A 22,481-nucleotide genomic window follows, 5' to 3' on the forward strand; every position below is an offset into this window, starting at 1 on the left:
CGCTTAACAGTGGAAAACATGGCAATGACCTGAATCCCACTGGCTCCCAAGATCCTACCACCTTAAGTTAAACAAATGAAATAACTCCCACTGTCAGTTAAACTGGCGGTTGGCGCTGTTTTTTTTTTTTTTTTTCCAGGGAAGGATTCTGGGAGAGGAGGAGGAGACTGCCAGCGTTTAGACCCGGGCATTTCCAGGGGGCTGCGGTCCGCTCTCAACCTCACTGGACCAGCCCCCGCCCTCCCAGAGTCCGTTAGTCAAGGTTACCTGATCGTGGAATCAGCTGACCAGGCGCCACCAGAAAAAGAAATTCCCGGGCCCTGGCTTCCTGGCCTGATGATGAGGCACCAGGGGTGAAGCGAGGGGGCGGCTGCTGGAGCGGGAATGAGGGGGCGCCAGTGGCTCCGGCAAAGCAGGGAGGTCTGCCCTGGCCTCTCCGCAAACACAGTGTGTGCGGGCGTGAGGGCTGCTGGTCTGGTAGAGAAAAGTCCACCGCCATCCGGCTCCCCAGACGGGGTGGGGGAGCGGGTAAGACAGAGCGGCCCCCGTGCTCAGAGTTCCCGCGCTTCCCTGGCGGAAGGAAGGGCCCCCACCTCCCTGGGCAGGAAGTGGGGCTTGTCTGGAGCTGGGAGGCCTGTCAGGTCTTCCCCAGCCCGGAGAGGACCTCCCAAGGGCACCACCTTCCCCAGTCCCTGCTGTGGGACTTGGACACGTGTTTAGAATCAGTCTCACTCTTCCACACTGTTAGGAAGCCCCTCTGCTCTTTCCAGACCCAGAAAGTAGTAGTGTTGGGGTTGAGACTTATCCATCCATCCATCCATCCAATCCATGCATCCATACGTTCTAAGTGCCTAGTCTATACCACGAAGTGTGCTAGGCACTGGGAGGACTTGAGCTGCTGAGGGAAGGGGGAATCAGAGGTTTGAATTGGCAGTCATAGTTAAGGCTCCAGGGGCAGAGACCTAACTGCACTTTGCATGTAGTGCTAAAGATGCCATCAACTTTAAAGGCGGATGGCAGGAGCTGGCTGGCTGAAGTACAGTTTGTGTGTAGCAGGACAAGCCGCAGACAAAACTCAGACACCGAGTTAAAGCAGGAAGGGGTTTATTTGGCCGGGGGCATTGGTAAGACTCCTGTCTCAAGAGCCGAGTTCCCCGAGTGAGCCATTCCTGTCCCTTTTAAGGGCTCATAACTCTAAGGGGGTGCGTGTGAGAGGGTTGTGATTGATTGAGCAAGCAGAGGGTACATGACTGGGGGTTGCATGCTCCAGTAATTAGATCAGAACAAAACAGGATAGGGATTTTCACAGTGCATTCCTATACAATGTTTGTAATCTATAGATAACATAACTGATGAAGTCAGGGGTTGACCTTTAACTACCAGGCCCAGGGTGCGGCGCCAATCTGTCTGCCTGTGGCTTTCATTTCTGCCTTTTGGTTTTTACTTCTTTCTTTGGAGGCAGAAACTGTGCATAAGACAATGTGAGGGGTGGTCTCCTCCCTTATTCCCCCATTTTGAGACTCTCACTCATTAGTGGGAGTTCTCACTTTCATTTTCACTACCTATATCTTCTTACAAGACAGATCGATAGTGATTCATATAGTACACTTGTGCTGAAGCATTTTGGTGAACTAAGGTAGCGATGAAGCTTTTTATCATTTGAAGAAGTACAGGTAGCAAACAAGGGAGGAGTAGGCAGGTTCCTATTATTATTATAACTCCTATTATAAGAGTTTTAAATCCTACTAGCACTGGGAACCATTTTCTAAACGTGGCCCCAGGATCAAATCCATGCCACACTTGCACGGGCACAGGTGCCAGTTTTGTCTTATCTCTAACTATGTCTTCAACTAGTTGCCCTTGATCATCTATGTGTAGACAGCAATTAGTAAGGTTAAATTTCCCACAGACCCCTCCTTCACATGCTAGCAAGTAGTCGAGAGCCAATCTATTTTGATAGATGGCATTTCTCATCTGAGTTTCTTGCCGGGCCAGAATAGTCAAAGCTCTGCCGGTTTTATTAGTGATTATTTTTAAGCCAGCTTGTAACTGTATGATTTGGTTGATCATGTAAATGGGGGTCTGGTATCCCCACGAGCCATCTTGTGCCCAGGTAGCAGACCCATAATATTGTATAATTGTGTCAGGGGGCCATTCATCATCTTTCCAATTTCCTATAGCTATGCTTCTCTTTTCATGGGAAGCATAGACAGGGAAACCCAGGAGTTCGCCTGTTTTTCTGGGCAGTAGGAAGAAAGATGGTTTAATAGTGCCAATAACACAACTACCTGCCCACTGGTCAGGTAATTTGGCATAAGCTCTATGCCCACATATCCAGTATAATCCAGTGGGGGCTGTCCAGTCCTGGTGGGACTCCGGGTGGGTCCACACAATTTGCAACTTTGGGAATTTGCTAAATGGATTCCTCTCTGATTCGAACTCCCCAAGTGACTGTTTTTGTGTTTCCATTATACAGTTTCTGTCCCAGAAAACTAAGTCATCCTACAGGGTGAGTGAATTATTTTCCTTCTCTAACTATGCACTACTGTCTAATAATTGAGGCTTTTAGGACCCAGAAATTATCAGGGTGATTCTTTTGAGCCAAGAATTCATCAGGAACTGGGTCTGTAGGTATTAATTCTCTGACTTCCCATGGCCATTGATCTCCCATTACAGTTCCTCCACATACATAACATGAAGTGACATTGAGACACTGGGCTACATGCTTGGCTAATTGCAAAAACAAATTTCTTGTTTTTCCTGGAATTTCTTGTACTTGTACATCTAGTTCATCATAGAAAGTTTGAAACACTGGCTCAGGAGAGCGTTTGTAAACTTCTCCTCGAACCAAGATATGTACTCGAGGATCCAGTCTGGCCCCATCGATTCCTAGGGTCACATGCTCCCCTTTTTTTCCAGCGAGTATCAAGGGGATTGGTTATTACTAGCTCTAAGGGGTTACATTGTCCCTTAGTACAGGAAGGGCCATTTTTTCCTTTCTGAAGGTGGACTAGATCCTTTTTATTTTTTATCCAAGTGGCCTAAATGACACAAGACCAGTATCCACATTCATTTCCACACAGTCCTAATTCATGACAAATGTACTTATTTTCGGTCATATAGCCTTCTTCCCAACTAAAAGAGCCACATTCCCTTCCTAACTTACTGCTATTAATGACGGCGCAGGCGTCAAATTTCAAGATTATGCGTTTGGGCACCGCTTTTTCTTGTGTTCTGGCTAATACTTTACTTGTATCATTTATGAGTCCTCACCCGTCTTCAGTCCTTAATCTTATTTCAAAAACTGTGGCCATGGGAGGCTCAGAGGGGTCATAACACACATCTGGTTGGTCATTTCCTGGGCTACATACCTTGTACTGAGTGTCATTATATAAACATGTTCCTTTTAAAGTTCCTAGGCATTAATAGTAACTATAGAACAGAAAGATTGTTTTAACTTGTTGCCCTACCTCGGTAACCTGATGTATACACTGAGAGCAGTCCTCCATGCAGGGAAAATCAGTGGAAGTTTTTACTACACAAGTCCAAATTATAAGGAAAATGAGTCCCACAATTATTCTCCTCATGCTTCGGCCGTGCGTAGACCAGTCAGCTTCTTGGTGTTACTGGAGCAGGGCTTGTCGTCTTCCTCAGGGTCACTTCGCAGGGGTTGTCTGGGCTGTTTTACCTCCCAGGTTTTATTGGTTGCAGGCTTCACACAGCTGTGGTGGATCCAGGCTGGGATTCCTTCTACCTTTACAGCCATGGGGGTGGTCAGGATGATGGTCTGAGGTCCTTTCCACTGTGGCCACAAAGGGGATACATTCCAGTCCTTGATCCACACATGATCACCTGGAGAGAAAGGGTGAACTGGGGAGAATAAGATGATGGGACATCTCTCATTTACCTAAGTTGAGATTGTTTGTGTAATTTTATCTAAAGCCTGTAGCTGTCGCTGTAATTCAATTTCACCTAACTCTGGGGGAGTGCCTGGAAGCTCCTGTAGTATAGGAGGAGGCCTATGATACAGTATTTCGTAAGGGGAGTAGCCTGTTTTCTTAGAAGGAGTGCATCTAATTTTAAACAATACCATAGGCAGGGCCTGTATCCACTTTAATCCTGTTTGCTGACACACTTTCCCCAAACTATTTTTGATAGCCTGATTCATTCGCTCCACCTTTCCGGAACTCTGAGGTCAGTAGGCAGCATGTAGCTTCCAAGTGATTCCTAATGCCTTTGCTGTCTTCTTTACCAAGTCAGCCACAAACACTGGCCTGTTATCTGAGCCGATTCATAAGGGCAGTCCAAACCTAGGAATAAGATCTCGGACAAGCACACAGAACCTCGTAGGACTTTTCAGTTCGTGTTAGATAAGCCTCCACCCACCCAGAGTAAGTACACACAAGAACCAGCAAATACTTGTTACCTCCACATTTTGGCATTTCTGTGAAATCCACCTGAAGATCCTCAAAAGGAGCTGCTCCATAAGCTTGTATGCTGGGTGGAACAGTGGGGCCTTGTCTTGCATTGTGCTGTCGGCAAGTAGTGCACCATTGTGCTACTTCTTTGGCAAGGACTGGCAAGTGTGAGATGTAGAAGTACTGGCCTAACAATTTTTCAAGTGACTCTTGACCTAGATGAGTGGTTTTGGTCACAGCCAATATGATTGTGGCTCCCAGCAACTGCAGCACAGCTACTCTCCCATCTGGCAGTCTGATCCATCCTCCTTTTATTACTTGCCCCTCTTCTGTGTGGAAGAAGTCTTTTTCTTCCTTAGAATAGGTAGGTACCAGGTCAGGTGTTTGAGGGAGTAAGGGGGCTACTACTGATACCCGGTAAGGGGTAGATGCTGCTTTTCAAGCTTCTGAATCAGCTCAAGAGTTTCCTAAGGCCACTGAAGTGGAGGCTTGCTGGTGTCCCCTGCAGTGCATGACTGCCATCTTCTGAGGTTTCCACACTGTCTCTATTAATTATAGAATTTCTTGTTGATATTTTATGTTCTTTCCCCCAGAGTTTAACAGACCCTTTTCCTTATATAATGTTCCATGCACTTGGAGGGTTAGAAAGATATATCGAGAGTCAGTGTAGATGTTTACAGTCTTACCTTCACTGAATTCTAGAGCCCAGTTAAAACAATGAGCTCAGCCTTCTGGGCTGAAGTGCCCTGTGGCAACGGTTTGGCTTCAACTACAGCATCCAAAGTTACCACTGCATATCCTGCACATCTTTCTCCTTGTGGGTTAATGAAGCTGCTCCTGTCCACGTGTAATTCCCAGTCTACTGATGCCCATGGCTGGTCCCGAAGGTCAGGTCTGCTAGAATAGACTGAGTCCAACACCTCTACACAGTTATGCTCAACTGGGTCTTTGATATTGGAAGCAGGCTGGTGGGATTTAGGTGTTACAGGCTTCAATAGTTATGCGGAGATTTTCACATAGCAAGCTTTGGTACTTGGTTAATGTAGCATTTGTTAGCCAATGATGTCCTTTTGTATTCATCAAAGTTACCACAGCATGGGGGGCCTTTATATTCAGGTTTTGCCCAAGGGTTAGTTTCTCTGCTTCTTGTGCTAACAGGGCTGTTGCTGCCAGGGCCCTTAGACATGGAGGCCAGCCTTTGGAAACCCCATGTAGTTGTTTTGAGAGATAGGTCACTGGCCTTGGCCAGGGCCCTACAGTCTGGGTTAAAACTCCAACTGCCAGTTTTTCTCTTTCTGCCACATAGAGTGTAAAGGGCTTTATCAAATCTGGTAGTTCTAGGGCTGGGTCTGACATAAGTTTTTCCTTTAACTTACAAAAGGCTTGCTGTTGTAGAGGCCCCTGTTCAAAAGGCTCCCAGTCACCGCCCTTTGTAAACCTGTATAGGGTCCAGCCCCACAGGGTGGGTGAGTTTTTCTCCCCGTGTGCGGAGACGAGAGATTACAGAAATAAAGACACAAGACAAAGAGATTAAAAAAAAAAAAAAACAGCTGGCCTGGGGGACCACTACCACAAAGACGTGGAGACCGGTAGTGGCCCTGAATGTGAGGCTGCACTGATATTTATTGGATACAAGACAAAGGGGCAGGGTAAGGGGTGAGAGCCATCTCCAATGATAGGTAAAGTCACGTGGGTCACGTGTCCACTGGACAGGGGGCCCTTCCCTGCCTGGTAGCTGAGGCAGAGAGAAAGAGAAAGAGAGAGAGAGACAGCTTACACCATTATTTCTGCATATCAGAGACTTTTTAGTACTTTCACTAATTTGCTACCGTTATCTAAAAGGCAGAGCCAGGTGTACAGGATGGAACATGAAGGCGGACTAGGAGTGTGACCACTGAAGCACAGCATCACAGGGAGATGGTTAGGCCTCCAGATAACTGCACATGGGCCTGACTGATGTCAGGTCCTCCACAAGAGGTGGAGGAGTAGAGTCTTCTCTGAACTCCTCCAGGGAAAGGGAGACTCCCTTTCCCGGTCTGCTAAGTAGTGGATGTTTTTCCTTGACACTGACACTACTGCTAGACCATGGTCCGCTTGGCAACGGGCATCTTCCCAGACGCTGGCATTACCGCTAGACCAAGGAGCCCTCTGGTGGCCCTGCCCGGGCATAACAGAAGGCTCACACTTGTATCTTCTGGTCACTTCTCACTACGTCCCCTCAGCTCCTATCTCTGTTTGGCCTGGTTTTTGCTAGGTTATAATTATAGAGCAAGGATTATTATAATATTGGAATAAATAGTAATTGTTACAAACTAATGATTAATGATATTCATACATAATCATATCTATTATCTGTATTTATATGACTATTTATATGACTATTCTTATTTTATATATTTTATTATACTGGAACAGCTTGTGCCCTTGGTCTCTTGCCTCAGCACCTGGGTGGCTTGCCGCCCACAACCCTGTACAAAGGTTTGGCTAGTACTGCAAAGTTTGGAATCCATAATCTGCAAAACCCCACAGCTCCTAGGAATTCCCTTACTTGTCTTCTGGTTTTTGGTTCTGGCAGGCTGCAGATGACCTGCCTTCTTTCTGACCCCAGGCTGCCCTCCCCTTTCCGAATAGTGAATCCCAGGTAGTGTACCTGCTGTCTTCAGATCTGAGCTTTCTTCTTGGACACCTTATACCCACAGTCCTCCGGGTGCCAAAGCAGGACATCAGTCCCTTTTGTGCACCCAACTGCCATGGAGTGTCCCAGCAGCAGGTCGTCCACGTACAGGAGCAAGACGCAGCCTAAGTCTTTAGCAGGAAACTTTTGCAGGTCTCGAGCCAGGGCCTCCCCGAAGATAGTAGGGGAGTTCTTGAACCCTTGGGGAAGCCGGGTCCAAGTGTACTGAGTAGTGACACCTGACTCCGGATCTTCCCACTGAAAGGCAAACTGCTTCTGGCTCTCAGGAGCTATTCTGACGATAAAGAAGACGTCTTTTAAGTCCAGACAGGTAAACCAGCTGTGCTCAGCTGGCAGCAGCCCTAACAGTGTGTAAGGGTTAGGAATTGTTGGGTGCAGAGTCACTGTAGCTTGGTTGAGCAAGCACATGTCCTGTACTGGCTGGTAGTCCTTGTCCCTGGCTTAGGGACAGGCAGGAGGGGGGTGTTCCATGGAGACTGGCAAGGAACTATAATTCCATAGGCTTTCAAGCACCTTAGATGAACCTGGATTCCTCTGAGAGCTTCTCTGGGAACCGGATACTGCTTTTGTCTAATTTGGTTGGGTCCCAGGCTTAACTTCTATGAGTACGGGGGCTTGGTTGACCACCAGTCCTGGAGGATTATCCTTTGCCTATACTCGGAGCCATTGCTTAGCTAGAGCTGGTTTTATCTCTTGGCCTGGCACAGTTAGAAAAAGTCTCCATTCTTCTTCCTGGGAGACTGTAAGGGCCATGATAACTCCTGTTCCTTTAGCCGTAAAGAGCCCTGTTTTGTAAAGGAGATGGTGGCTCTCAGCTTGCTAAGCAAGTCTCTTCTGAGCAAGGGCAAGGGACAAGCCAGGCATGTATAAGAACTGGTGAACTATCTCATGTCCCCCCACTGAACAGGTCCATGGTAGACAGAAAGCCTGCTTAGTAGAAACTCCTGTTGCTCTGATTATATCAATGGTTTTCTTGGATAAGAGGGTAACCGGGGTGGTCACTACTGAATGTTCAGCACCAGTATCAACCAAAAACTTAATGTCCTTGCCCCCAACTGTAATCCTGAATGCAGGCTCCTTGTGGGCACTTCAGCCCAGTCCCCTTCAGTCCAATAACCCTTCAGCCAGATTGAACAAAGCTCCATCGTCTTTATCTAAGGTCTCTTGTTGCAAACCACCTTGCTTTTCCTTCAGTTGGGGACACTTATCTTTCCAATGTCCTATTTCCTTACAATAGGAGCACTGGTTATGTTGCAAGTGTGGGCGATTAGTGGGTATTCTTCCTGGAACCCCCCTTTCCCTCTCCTTTCAGGGGAATTCCCTTAATGGCCATGGCCAGTAAGTCGGCATTTTGCCTAGCCTGGCGTTCGCCTTCCTTACAGCTTTCTCTATGGCTTGTTGCATCTCTATTCACAAGTACTTGAGTGGCTATTTCCAGTAACTGTGAGGTATTCATACCCACAAACCCAGCCTGTTTCTGCAATTTTCTTCTGATATCTTCCATGCTTTGACTAACTAAGGTCATGTTAATCATGCGCTGATTTTCAGGGCTCTCTGCATAAAAAGGAGTGTACATATGGTAAGCCTCACACAGTCTTTCATAGAATTGCGCTGGACTCTCCTTTATTCCTTGGATGACCTCAGAGACCTTATATGCATTTGTAGCCTTTTGAGCCCCTTTCTTTAGACCTTCTATTAATGCCTCACGGTACCATCTTAGCCTCTCCATGTCTGGTCCCTCGTTTGGGTCCGATTGGGGGTCTGTTCCTGGCAGTTGAATTCTTATATATTCTTGGGGGTTTTGGTAATCGGCTGGGATGTGCTCCTCTAGCCACTTAGTTGCCGCCTGGAGCACCCTTCGCCTTTCATCTGTATTAAAGGGGTACGTGAGCAGCTGGTGGCAATCAGCCCAAGTAGGATTATGAGTCTGTTTAATTGTTTGGAGCAAGTCAATTAAAGCTTGAGGTTTTCAGTGTAAGATGGAGTATTACTTTTCCAATTGAGGAGGTCAGCAGAGGTGAAAGGTTGATACACAAAGTCACGCCTTTCCACCATGTGTCCATCCTCATCTACCCCAGTATATCACTGCTTTCTCAGGGACATTTGGATTGCAGTCTTGGGCCATAAATGAGCTGCCAAGGGAGGAGTTTCTCCCGCACCTTCACTTCCTCTGTTTTCTACTCTGGGTGGTCTAGGGGTGTGGTTATCTGGTGGAGGTGGAGGTGCTGTGGGCTCAGGGGTGGGGAGTCCTTCCTCCCGATAAGGAGGGGGTATTCCTCGTACAAATTCCTGCCATGATTCTTCTGGTGTTGGGTCGGACAGGACTTTTGGTGCCGACTTACCTCGGCAGTTGGAGCGAGAACCTTCCTTAACTAACTGTCCCTTTGCTACTAGTACTGCTGCTGCCTGTCCTCTTAACCACTGTGGGGGGTCCAAAACTAGCTGTAACCATGAATCTATATATGGGAACTGATATAGGTACCCTGGCTTACAGGTTACCCTGTGCCATACCTTTGAGACAAGGATCCTGTCCAGGCTTCCTTCTGATGGCCAACCCACCTCTAATGCTGGCCAGACTATCTCACACAAAGTTCTAAGTTTTCCTGGTGTCATGGTGACTCCATAGTCTCCCTTAAATCCCTTTTTGAAATTTTTCAACATAGTTCCTAGTGGGGTGGGCTTACTTTGTGCCTGACCCATGTTTCCTCAAGACAAAACACCACAGTCACACCACACACACACACCACAAAACAAAGAATGGGTAAAAAGGGCACACACACACTTTTACAGTTTATGCCAAACCAGAATCAAAACCAAAATCAGAGTATCAAGAAATCTAAGCCAGGTCAAAACCAAAACCAAAGTATCAAGCAATCCAAGTCAAGTCAAAAACAAAAACCAAAGTGCCGGTACAGGCACACCGTGGGTGATCAGGCCATGCTTCCACTCAAATGGAGTAGGCAAGTTCCCAAGACCAATCCTGTCAAGCAATTCAAACCAAGTCAAAACCAAAACACCAAAGTGCCGATAAAGTCATGCTGTGGGGGCCGGGCGCGGTGGCTCAAGCCTGTAATCCCAGCACTTTGGGAGGCCGAGACGGGCGGATCACTAGGTCAGGAGATCGAGACCATCCTGGCGAACACGGTGAAACCCCGTCTCTACTAAAAAATACAAAAAACTAGCCGGGCGAGGCGGCGGGCGCCTGTAGTCCCAGCTACTCGGGAGGCTGAGGCAGGAGAATGGCGTAAACCCGGGAGGCGGAGCTTGCAGTGAGCTGAGATCCGGCCACTGCACTCCAGCCCGGGCGACAGAGCCAGACTCCGTCTCAAAAAAAAAAAAAAAAAAAAAAAAAAAAAAAAAAAAAAAAAAAAGTCATGCTGTGGGTGATCAGGCCACACTTCCACTCAAATGGAGTGGGCAAGTTCCTAAGACCAATCCTATCAAGCAATTCAAACCAAGTCAAAACAAAAACCAAAGTGCCAATGAAGGCATGCCATGGGTGATCAGGCCATGCTTCCACTCAAACGGAGTGGGCAAGTTTCAGAGACTAGTCTTACCAAGTTTTAGATGTCCAGACTCCAAGTGCCCGTTCCTTCCCATTGTTCAGCCACTGCGTTGATCCTCCACGGGGACCTGCCACACCCTGCTCTGGCGAGGTGTCCCATGGGGGCAAATGCCTACCTGGGAGTGCTCTCAGGATCCACATGGCTGGGTCTGGTTGGAGTCCCCTGCAGGGATGTTCCACAGGGCAGGCTTAAGCCGCCTAAGGAGCTGCCTCGACCATCTGCCAATCACCTTGATTCCTGGTCAGGGAACCAAGAAATGTAGCAGGACAAGCCGCAGACAAAACTCCTCAGACACTGAGTTAAAGAAGGAAGGGGTTTATTCGGCCAGGGGCATTGGCAAGACTCCTGTCTGAAGAACCGAGTTCCCCGAGTGAACAATTCCTGTCCCTTTTAAGGGCTCACAACTCTGCATGTGAGAGGGTTGTGATTGATTGAGCAAGCAGAGGGTACGTGACTGAGGCTGCATGCACCGGTAATTAGATCGGAACAAAACAGGATAGGGATTTTCATGGTGCATTTCTATACAATGTATGTAATCTACAGATAACATAACTGTTTAGGTCAGGGGTCAATCTTTAACTACCAGGCCCAGGGTGTGGCGCCAGGCTGTGTGCCTGTGGATTTCATTTCTGCCTTTTAGTTTTTACTTCTTCTTTCTTTGGAGGCAGAAATTGGGCATAAGACGATATGAGGGGTGGTTTCCTCCCTTATGTGTGCCAGGAGTTGGGAGGCAAGGGTGGAGGCGTGTGTTTTCAGACAGGGAATGGCATGTGCAGAAACTTCAGGTGAGAGAGAGCATGGCTCCCCAGGAATGAATGCAATTCCCGTAGCTGGGAGAGTATCACCTGGAGGTTAGGGAAAGATGAGGCTGAACAAGTAAAGACCGAATATTCCTGGCTCTTGGATCACCACAATCAAGATAATGAACACATCCACCCGCCCCCAAAATTTCCATGTGTGAGGGGCTATTTCAGGAAGTATGATCAAGAAGGGCCAGCCTGCCAGGGTGCAATGGCTCATGCCTATAATCCCAGCACTTTGGGCAGGCTGAGTTGTGCGGATGACCTGAGATCAGGAGTTCGAGGTCAAGATGGCCAATGTGGAGAAACCCTGTTTCTACTAAAAATACAAAAATGCCAGACGTGATTGCACATGCCTGTAGTCCCAGCTACTTGGGAGGCCGAGACAGGAGAATCGCTTGAACCCAGGAGGCGGAGGTTGCAGTGAGTCAAGATTGTACCATTGCACTTCAGCCTGGGCAACAGAGTGAGACTCCATCTTTATAAATAAATAAGTAAATAAATAAATAAATAAATAGGACTGGTCTGATGAGGTGTGACTTGAGCAGAGAGTGGAATGAAATCAAAGATAGCAAGCCACACAGAGAGTGCAGCAGGCATGGCAGCGGGAGCAAGGCTGGTGTCCCTGAGCAGCAGCAGGGAAGCCGGAGTGGCTGGACTTGTGTGGGTATGGGGAAGAGGAGAGAGGTCACTCGTCTCTGTGAGGCCCAGGACTTTGTTTTATCCCCTGCTGTACCCCAACACTTAGAGTGGGAGCTAGCACAGAGAAGGAACTCAATTGATGTTTGCTGAGCAGATGAATGCCTGGAGTAGACCTCAGAGCAGGGTTTGGTGGCAGGGTGGGTCAGGAGAGAGTTCACTCAACAGCCTGGTGATAGGGGAGAACAAGTGGCCAGATGGCATCCATCTATGATGGGGACCAGGGGTCCCTGCTGGACAGAAGTGTGGGAGACACGGATCCTGGCCATACCTCAGCCTTCCCTCCAGCCTGATTACCTGCCTCCCTCCCTTTCAGAGGTTCCGGTTCTGTGGTGATCTGGACTGTCCCGACTGGGTCCTGGCAGAGATCAGCACGCTGGCCAAGATGGTTGAGTGCACAGGGTCTAGTCTGGGTGGAGGAGGGGCGCTGGGCTGGGGATTGTGGGTGTAGATGATGGTGAGTTTTCTCTGGGGTTAGGGCTTCAGTGCTCTCAGCCTGTGCTACCATGCTTTGTGACCTTGATCAGTGGCTGGCCTGCTCTGAGCCAGTCCCCAGGAAGGAGGGGTGAGGTTCGCCAGCCTGGCTGATGTAAGGACTTCCCTTCCAGTTCTCTGTGAAGTTGCAGCTGCTCTGCAGCCAGGTACTAAAGAGCTGCTGGGACGGGGGAATGATGTGAGTACAAGACCCAGCACCCCATTGTCCCATGACCTTATGACCCCCAGTGCCCTGAAGCTCTGCACTAGGCCCAGGGAGATGGGTGACCCAGCCTGTCAACCTCTCTGGGCACCACCCATACTTCTTTCCAGCCTCTCTGTTCCTTATTGCAGGATCCAGGCTAGGGGTGAGGGGCTGGTGAATAGAGTACTGGCAGCCTCTGAAGGTCTCCTTTCCTCATAGTATTAGAAGATCCTGAAGCTCATGGCCAAGTTTGGTGAGTACCCCGTTAAGTTCACAGACCCCAGGCAACCCTGGGACCTCAGCCTGGTTCCTGGTACAGAGGAGCCCCCCAACCCTCCCAGCAGCATCCTTAACTTACCTTCCCTAGTGGAGGAGCATGAGGGAAGGAAAGACATTGACAGTCCCACCTTCCTGTCCTCTGCCAGCTCCTGGTGGAGCAGTAGCAGTGCCTGTGGCTCCAGAAGGCCTGGGGGCTTTGAGCTGAAGTTAATAGGGCAAAAGGGAGTGGCTGGGGCCACAGTGAAACCCCCTGTCCCACCCACGGGTCCCTCAGAGTCAGGCGATGTGAAGGCCACAGTGGCAGTGCTGTTTCATCCTCTCCAGTGCGGCCAAGCACAGTGTCGATGGTGGATGCTTGTCCAGTGAACTGCAGCAGCTGGGGCTGCCCAAAGGTATGGGTTGTGGGTGGGCAGCTGGGCAGCCTGTGGGCCAAGGGCTGCTAGAGAGGGGGCCAGGCCCTGTGACCCTATGGTGTACCCTGCCCTGTCTGGGCCAGGAACCCAAGCCCAGCTCCCACCTGCTACCTCCAGAGCTACTCCATTCTACCCCCAGAGCATGTGGCCAGCCTGTGCCACTCTTATGAGGAGAAGCAAAGCCCCTTGCAGAAGCACTTGGGGTCTGCAACCTATGCAGTAAGTATGAGCCCAGCCAGTGTCTGCGCTCATTCTAGAAGGTTCACGCAGCATACAAAGTGCATGGGGAGTCCAGGGAGACGACTTAACCATGGTCACATGCTGAGCAGCCGCAGAGCTGGGACCTGGCCCTGGGTCTTCTGAATCCATGGGCTCTGTGATGTGTACGTACAGGATCAGACTTTGCTCTTTCCTCCTGGCTGAACCTTCCCTAGTCCCCCATGCCCCATGTGTGAGCACCCAGCTCACTCTCGTTCCTCCCTCTCCACAGTGTGGTCTCTTGCAGCATGAGTGGCAGAAGGGGCAGCAGAGACTGTGGACCCCTCAGCTGCACCTAAGACCTCTGTGTGGTCTAGCTGTCTGTCCTGGGGGAGGCTCTTGGCCACCATTTCCCCCTCTGTAAATGAGACCGATGCCTGTGGCATGGAGGGCGGGAGGCTGGTGTGAGTGCCAAGCACTTGAAGCAGGGCCCTGAGTGAGAATGGACATGGGAGCAGGGGTGTTCCTCGACTTTATGCACCTTGGGGATGGGAGCGGGGCTCCCTGTCTTGACAAGGCATTGCTTTACCCCACCCCACCTCTGTCCCAGCCCTGCAAGTCAGTCCTTGGGGGTCTAGGAGGGAAGAAACCCCTGGCTGTGTGACCTCGGGCTGGTGCCTGGCCCTCTCTGGCTCTGAGTTCCTGGGAAAGTCAGCACCCAAGGCATGCCCTCCAGTTTAGCACCTTGACAAGAAGGGCGGGGACACTGGGTTCAGGCCTACCCCTCTGGTCCAAACCCCTCAGCCCCAGCTGGAGGATGAGGAGATGCTGGGCTTTGGTGGGGGAATCTCCTTAGCTTGGCTAAAAGGCTCAAGGTGTCAAAGGCTTAGCCTGCCCCCCAGGAAGGAGCCTGGGCCCAGCCAGACAGTCACCAGGACAAGGGCAACTATGGTGAGCAGGAGGCCCAGGATAAGGAGAACCACGGCATAGCTGGAGATGAAGGTGTCCAGCGGGCTGTAGGCTTTGGGGCCAGGAGTGCCTAGAGCAGAGCAAGAAGGCTATGACCAGGCGTGGCCCCACCTCCCAGACTTCTGAGAAGGCAGAATCTGCACTCAGAAGGTGCTGCGGGACCAGATAGTGGGGCTAGGAGCATCTTGGAGGGCTCCATGAGCAGGGGAGGCAGGCTTCAGATCAGGGCATGTGGAGGAGGCAGATGGAGAGAGGGAGGAGGCCTGCAGAGGGAAGGAGGTACTGACCGAGGTCTGGGATGACCGTGTCTACCAAAAGGCCCTCTGCCTCCCCCAGGGTGTGCAGACACTGGCGCGCACAGTCCCACCTGAGGGCCCAGGCTGGTGCCAGCCTGAAGGTGGCACCCATTCTAGCGGTCAGTGGATCTGGACTGGCGGGAGAATCATCACACACTTCAGGGGCCTGCACAACCTTGCAGGACTAGGGGAGGCCATTTTTTCCAGCCTCCTGCCCTCGACCCCAGAACCCTGGTCTGAGCCCTGGGTCACCCAGGGCCACCCCAGACCCCCTAGAATTCCTCTACCACCACTTGGTCAAAGTTCTGCAGAGGTCTGAGGATGAGGGTCAGCTGGGGGATCAGGAGAGGATGAAGAGGGTCACAGCTCTACCAAACCAAGCCTTATTTCTTGTGGCCCCTGGCCTACTCCTCTGATGCCAACCTCCGGCTGGCCCAGCCCTGCAGAGTAGGTGCTCAAAGGCATCAGTAGCAGTTTGTCTCATGCTGGTCTCCCCCGAGGTCCCCCTCTGGAGCCCGGTACCACAGATCTCAGGGTGAGGGGTACAGCTCAGTCTCCCTTCCCCCTCATCCCCCTCACAGGGGCTTTGTCCACCAAGGCCCCTGACTGCTAGGGGACCCACACCCACGGCCTCCCTCTTTCTGACTGCTGGTCCTTCCACATCCTGGATACTTGAGCCCTGGGCAGAGGGGTAACGATCCCAGGACTGTCTTCGCAAGCAGAGAGGCTGCTTGGCATGAGGCCCTGACTCCTTGGGTTGAGCTCAGCAGCAGGTGTGTCACCAAGGCCCCCTGGGCAGAAGGGACTCAGGGCCCATCACTTGCCACACCTGCATGTTCCTGCTAGGTATCCACCCTGGGGACCCAGCTTTCCCCCTGCCCCCAGCTGCTGGCAGCCCCATCTTAACTCATCCAGGGTCCTGGAGGCCATGCCAGGAAGTGGCCAGCAGCTGGGAGGAGCACTTGATGTTTCTGCATCTTTTTTTATGGAGCTCCCTTGGGTGGGAGGGGCTACAGACTCAAGGGAGACTGCAGGCCACCCCTTCCCCACTCCCTGGCTGGGTGGGCTTCCAGCTCAGGCGTCTGACTGGAAGGACGGGACCGTCCTGTCACAGAGGCAGGTCTGAGTAGTCCAGGCCCAGTTTTACCCTCCAGCGGGGCCCCTCCCATTCACTTGTCCAGCTGGCTTTGCCCAAAGCACAAGCGATGTCTATGTGGACTGTGTCCCCTGTCCCCAAAGGGAGTCTGGCTCCAGTCCTGGCTTGGAACTCAGAGACCTTAGAATTAGAGGCCACATCTGGCAGGGTGGACCAGCATGGTCTGCCCACAGCCAGGGCAGGTACCATGTTGGCAGCCCCAGACCTGACACCACGGTTTCCGTGTCCCCTCCCACTTCCATCCTGCACATCACCTACACTACATGCTGTCCCTGATGAATCCAAGCTGTCAGCTTCTGTCAGCTTGGCCACGAAGTCACCCTGACCATAAGGAGAATGGTGCAGCCTGAGTTGGGGGCTAAATGGGAACGGGCCTGGTGTGAGGTGGGGGAGGAGGGGGTGAGGCAGGTGTCTGGCCCCTCTCTGCTTATCTTCCCTTCTCCCTTGCCCACAAAGGAGGCATCTTCTCCATGTCCCTCTGCCAGCCCGGGGACATAAAATAATGCCCCAGGTCTGTCTGCCCTTGGATGTAGCCCACTTACCTTCCTGTGGGACTCAGGGCTTTGTTTTGTCCTGTGGCCCACATGAGAAGCAATTATCCCTGCTCTGCTCAGCTGAGAGAGGACAAACTGAGGCAGAGCAGGGGAACAACTCTGTCATAGTCTGCCTGTTAGTGGCAGAGTCAAGACCAGCCCTTCCCTGATTGTCAGGTCCAGTGGACACCAAGCGTGAAGGCTGTATTAGCCCATTTTGCGTTGCACTAGAGGAATACCTGAAACTGGTTTATTTATTTATTTTTGAGAGGAAGTCTAGCTCTGTCGCCCAGGCTGGAGTACAGTGGCACAATCTCAGGTCACTGCAACCTCCGCCTCCTGGGTTCAGGCTATTCTCCTGCCTCAGCCTCCTGAGCAGCTGGAATTATAGCCATGCACCACCATGACTGGCTAATTTTTTGTATCTTTAGTAGAGACAGAGTTTTGAGATGGAGTTTTATTCTTGTGACCCAGGCTAGAGTGCAATGGTGTGATCTCGGCTCACTCCAACCTCTGCCTCCCAGGTTCAAGCAATTTTCATGTGTAAGCCTCTGAAGTAGGTTGGATTACAGGCATACACCTCCATGCCTGGCTAATTTTGTATTTTTAGTAGAGACAGGGTTTCACCAGATTGGCCAGGCTGGTCTTGTACTCCTGACCTCAAGTGATTCACTCGCCTTGGCCTCCCAAAATGCTGGGATTACAGATGTGAGCACCACTCCTGGCCCTGAGACTGGGTAATTTATAAAAGAGGTTTATTTGCCTCACAGTTCTGCAGGCTGTACAAGCATCTGCTAGGCTGCTGGTGAAGCCTCAGGAAGCTTTTACTCCTGGCGGGAGGCAAAGAGGGAGCAGGCATGTTGCATGGTGAGAGAGGAAGCAAGAGAGGGGAGGCATCAGGCTCTTTTAAACAACCAGCTCTCCAGTGAACTGATAGAAAACTCACTCATTGAATCACTTGAACCCAGGAGGTGGAGGTTCCTGTGAGCCGAGATCGTGCCACTGCACTCCAGCCTGGGCTGTGAGTGAGATGCTGTCTCAAAAAAAAAAAAAAGAAAGAAAGAAAAAAAAAGAAAAAATAAGAAAACTCACTCATTACCGTGGGGAGGACACTAATCCATTCATGAGGGATCCCCCACCATGACCCAAACACCTCACACTGTAGGCCCCACCTCCAGCATTGGGGATCACATTTCAACATGAGATGTGGATGGGACAAGTATCCAAACTATGTCAGAGGCCTCCCCCTCCCTCTCGTCAGAGTCTTCTGTCCTCAGTTCAGGTGCCTGCTGGCCTCCATGCCTGGCTTCCTAGGAAGTCATCTTGGCCCCAAGGGGTTGGGCAGGGCCACTAGGCTGAGGGCTGGAGCCCTACCTCTCCTAGTCCCAGCCTGGGTCTCCATCACTGGCTAGACAGCTCTGCTCACTGCATTCTCTTTACACCTGCTCCCTGCAGCCCAGGGGTCAGTCTGGGTGCAGGCCTGGGTAGAGGTCCAGGAGCAGATTCTGCCCTCCAAGCTCATACCTCCTGTGCACCATGGCAACCAAAATGCACCAGCATGGCCAGGAGCACTGGCTTGTCCCTGTAATCCCAGTGTTTTGGGAGGCTGAGGTGGAAAGTGCTTGAGACCAGCCTGGGCAACATAGCGAGACCCTGTCTCTACAAAAAATAAAACTAGGCATGGTGGCGTGCACCTGTGGTCCCAGCTACTCAGGAGGCTGAGGTGGGAAGATTGCATGAACCCAGGAGGTCAAGGTTGCAATGAGCTATGATTGAGCCACCACACTCCAACCTGGGCAACAGAGCAAGACCCTGTCTCTAAAACAAGAAACAAAGTGCACCAGCATGTGGATACCAGCTTCTCCTGGTGTGTGGACCTGACCTCACTACTTGGCTCCATCTGTGAGTGGGAGACTGCCTCCTGTCTTCCAGAACATTCCTGACACTACACCTGTGTCCCTCCTGCATTCTCTGGTGGGCTTTGTGAGAGGGCCTGTCACCTACCTCTCTGGCTGCCCTAAGACCCAGCTCAAACCTTCCCTGTCCCTGAGAACCTTTTCCTGAACAGTCTTTCCCTGAGCCACAGGCCCCCTCATTTCAGAGCTTTTGGTGGCATGAGTACAAGGATCAACTCTCTGCTACCAGCCTGAGAGGAACTGTCCCTAGGGTTGGGTCTCCGGATGGCATGTGAGGGTCTACACCAGGACCCATATACCTGTAACCTGAAGGGTAGGCCCTTGGCTGCCCCGGCTTCACAGATCCCCATCTAGCCTGACCTTCTGGGACAGGCCTGACCCCTGCATCCTTTGGTCTTGGTCCCTACTGGGAACTCTGGTTACCCTGGCTTACCTAGGGCTGACATTAACCATGAGACAGAGTTACAACTGAGACTAATGTAGGGGTACCTGGCTCAGGGTCACCATAGCCATGCAGAGCTCAGATCCTGGCCATGTTCAACCTCCACCTCCTGAGTTCAAGTGATTCTCCTGCCTCAGACTCCTGAGTAGCTGGGACTACAGGCGCATGCCGCTACGCCTGGCTAATTTTTTGTAGTTTTAGTAGAGATAGGGTTTCACCGTGTTAGCTAGGATGGTCTCGATCTCCTGACCTCGTGATCCACCCACCTCAGCGTTTCAGTGTTGAGATTACAGGCGTGAGCCACCGTGCCTGGCCTCCCCAACACCCTTCTAGCCCTGGTGCCCTACAGGGTCTACCTTGGAGCACCTGGAGCCCAAGAAGCTGCCCCTCACATTTGTGATCCCTGGGACCACCTTCCTGATCATGATGAAGGTGGACTGAAACCCGCTGAGGTGCCTGACGGAGCAGGGTCAGCCTCTGCCTCCTCCAGCCTCTCTGATGGGGAGGATGTTATCCCAGCAGTGTGAGCTGGGAGCAGAATCAGGAGGATGGGAGGTTTTCTCTCTGGGTAGCTCTGGGCTCCAGGGTGGATCCCTCTTAATCTGGCCCTTCCCCTGTGACTCTCCTTGGCCCCAGGCAAAGAAAAGGACAGAGTGGGACCTGGGTTCTTTCTCACCCAGCTGCAACTCCCCCTGCCCCCGTCCCTTCCACCAGGTGATAGAGAACCTGGCATTCTGTGCCCCATAGAAGAGTTCCCTTTCCTTCTGGTGAGGGATGGGAACCAGCTTGGGGAGGGAGGGATGAGGGGGCAGGGGGCTCTCCCATCCCTGCCTCACATTTGAAGGATGGCATCTGGGCAGTAGCATGTTTTAGGCTCGACAAGGTGGCCCCTAGGTTTATAGCCTGGCCTCGGGCAGGATGCTGCCATGCCACCTTTTCTTCTGCATGTCCTGACCTGGCACCCTACCTAGTTAAAGATCCTCAGGCCTCCTGCCCCCTGGGCATTGCCGCCACTCCCTGCCCAGGCACAGCTGTCCTTGTCCTGGACTAATCTTCAGAGATTCTTATCCAGCCCACAGCTTTGCTGGACATCACAGGCTGGGCCAGGCCCCCTGCCCAGCACTAACATCTCTTTGTGAGTCTCAACCAGACTGAGCTGCAGCTTCAGGGTCAGGGTAGGCGCTGACTTAATTGATGTGACCCAGGACAAGGGGGTTTATTGATGGTGTCACATCTGCTTAAGTTGTTGGCCTGTATTATCTCTTCGGGGCACGATACCCTTCTGTCCCATGCTTAGATGCCCGCATGTGGCCACAGTGCCTTTCCTACCTCCATCCCTACTTGAGGCCAGTGTTCAGGCACCTGTGGCTCCAGGCAGAAGGCTGAGTGCAGAGCCAGGCCGAGGCAGATGTTCTGTTGGGGCTGCAGGAGCTGACAGCCCTGACCACCCAGCCCGTGGCCATCCATTCCCCTTCACCATGGCTGACCCCTCATCCACCATCCTTCCAGGGCTAGGCCTGGGCCCAAACTGACTTTTGCCTGCCCCTGGTGCCCGTCGTGTTGTTGGCTGAGCTTGATGGTCTTGCCTGTTTCCTTGATTATCCTCAATAAGAGGTTTATAGAGCCACGTGGGGACATCACATCTCCTGTCTACCAGGTCCTCACCAGAGACAGGACTGCCTTGGCCCGGGCCTGGGATAGTCAGGGGTCACACTCGCCTGTTGGGACCTAGCTTCAGCGGCTTCAGTCTGGGCAATGGCCTGATGGGCGGCTGCCCCTTCTCCTCTGCTTGGGGGAGGCAGGAGAGGAAGGTCAGGCAGGAGATCTGCTTCCTGCCCACCTGAGGCTGGTTGGAAGCAGGGCACCCACCTGTGCCTGTCTCACCTTGCTGTAGGTGCATCGGAGACTGAACCCCTCCCCTGATCTCCTGCAGGTGCAGATTCCAGGTTTCCAATGGGTGTTGGGGTGGGCTCCAGTGCTCTCCTGGCCCTAGGGAACCCTGGGCTCCATGAGGCCTTGGCCTAGTCAGATTGTTTTCCACACTGTCACCTCCCCAAACATGGGGCTGCATGCTCTGTGCCCTTGGTGGGACATTGGAAGGAGTTCCACCTTCCAGGTTTGGATCACAGTAAAGCCTCTGCCATGGGCATGTGCTGGCCGAGACAGATGGGGTTGAACCAGCCCTGTCTCTTTGGCCTTGGGTAAGTCACCTATGCCTTGCTTCCCTTTCCCCAGCAGCCAGATGGGGATAATAGCACCTATTTCACCTGTACTCAAGTGCTCACTTGTTAGCAGGAACTGAGTCCTGGAGGAGGTGCAGGCGGAGCCATCGAGGCAGCACTGCAGCTGGACCTGGTCTGAGTCGCTGTTCCTGGCTGTGAGATGTGTGTCTCCCTCTGTTTATTCATCTGAAGGACAGGGCTGTGCTCTTCTGGGGTCACTGTGACAATGCAGCTGGCCTGTGTGAGTTGGTGGTGGCCTCCTGAGATGGTTTGAGGTGAGCTGGAGGTGTGTATTGAATGCTCCCTCATCCCCGTGGGGAAGACCCACTTAGGGAAGACTCACGTGTCTGTATGGAGGAATACAGGTTCCCTGCCCCTCAGCTGTCCTCTGTCCCTTCCCAGCCCCCTCTGCTGTCCTGCAGGCTCAGCCGGTGGCCATCCAGCTTGGTGGCCATCTGAGTGATCCACTCTTCCAGGTGGACCCTCTCTCCTCACATGGTGCATGTCCCATTGCGCCACCTCCAGACAGGCATGCTAGCCCCCAGAGCTGCCCTTCCCTGCTACCCAGCCCCCACCCCCAAGTATGTGCCACCTCCCTAAAGCCCGCTGTGTTCACCAACTGTGTTTGAACTCTGTCTCTGTGCAAGACCTCATAAAAGCCTGAAACAGCCTGGCTTGTAGTGGGCCAGGAGACCAAAACTTGAAGACAGAGTGGCAGAGTGAAGACAGAGAGACCACCTAGTCAGCCTCAGCCCCAGGACTGTGTCCATGCTGGTCCTGGCTCCAGTGAGCCAGTTGTTTCCTGAGACGCCTGTAAGAGTTCCTGTGGTGATGGAGGTGGCTGGAGAGAACAGGCTGCCATAACCCTCCCTCCCTGAGAAGGCCCACTGGGGAACATTTTAGGCTTCGGGGCATCCTGGGGAGCATCTTCCAGGGACCCCTCCTACACCCTGCCCTGCCCTGGCTCTCTAGTGAGAAATTGCAGTTGCTTGGACAGCTGGGCTGACCCAGGACAAATTCATTTATTAGGCTGGTCTTCGGGGTGCTGGGGTGGGGGCAGGGGTGCGCCAGGGATAGGAAGGAGAGGCCTGTGTGTTCCAGAAGTACAGAGGAATCTGGTGCCAGCCGCAGTCAACCCTGATGTGATGATCTGTCCAACAATCTTCTTTGATGTCTTGGTGCTGGCTGCTGTCTTTGGCC

The 22,481-nt window shown here is 51.9% G+C and overlaps 2 protein-coding genes and 1 pseudogene across 2 annotated transcripts in view; 2 read left to right on the top strand and 1 right to left on the bottom strand.

Annotated features, from left to right (window-relative positions):
* SNUPN (snurportin 1) overlaps positions 1-13,185 on the bottom strand; it is a 214,281-nt gene extending 201,096 nt beyond the window's left edge. The window contains exon 1 of the mRNA XM_050799892.1: positions 13,182-13,185. The gene's annotated coding sequence lies outside the window, so the exon portion shown is untranslated. The remainder of the gene's footprint in view (positions 1-13,181) is intronic.
* The window catches only part of FBXO22 (F-box protein 22), a 278,566-nt gene that overhangs the window by 76,148 nt on the left and 179,937 nt on the right, over positions 1-22,481 (top strand). The window lies entirely within an intron of this gene.
* On the top strand, positions 12,396-13,300 carry LOC126960031 (COMM domain-containing protein 4-like; annotated as a pseudogene).

This window comes from Macaca thibetana, chromosome 7 (genome assembly GCF_024542745.1).
Source record: "Macaca thibetana thibetana isolate TM-01 chromosome 7, ASM2454274v1, whole genome shotgun sequence".
In the NCBI taxonomy this organism is placed as follows: Eukaryota; Metazoa; Chordata; class Mammalia; order Primates; family Cercopithecidae; genus Macaca; species Macaca thibetana.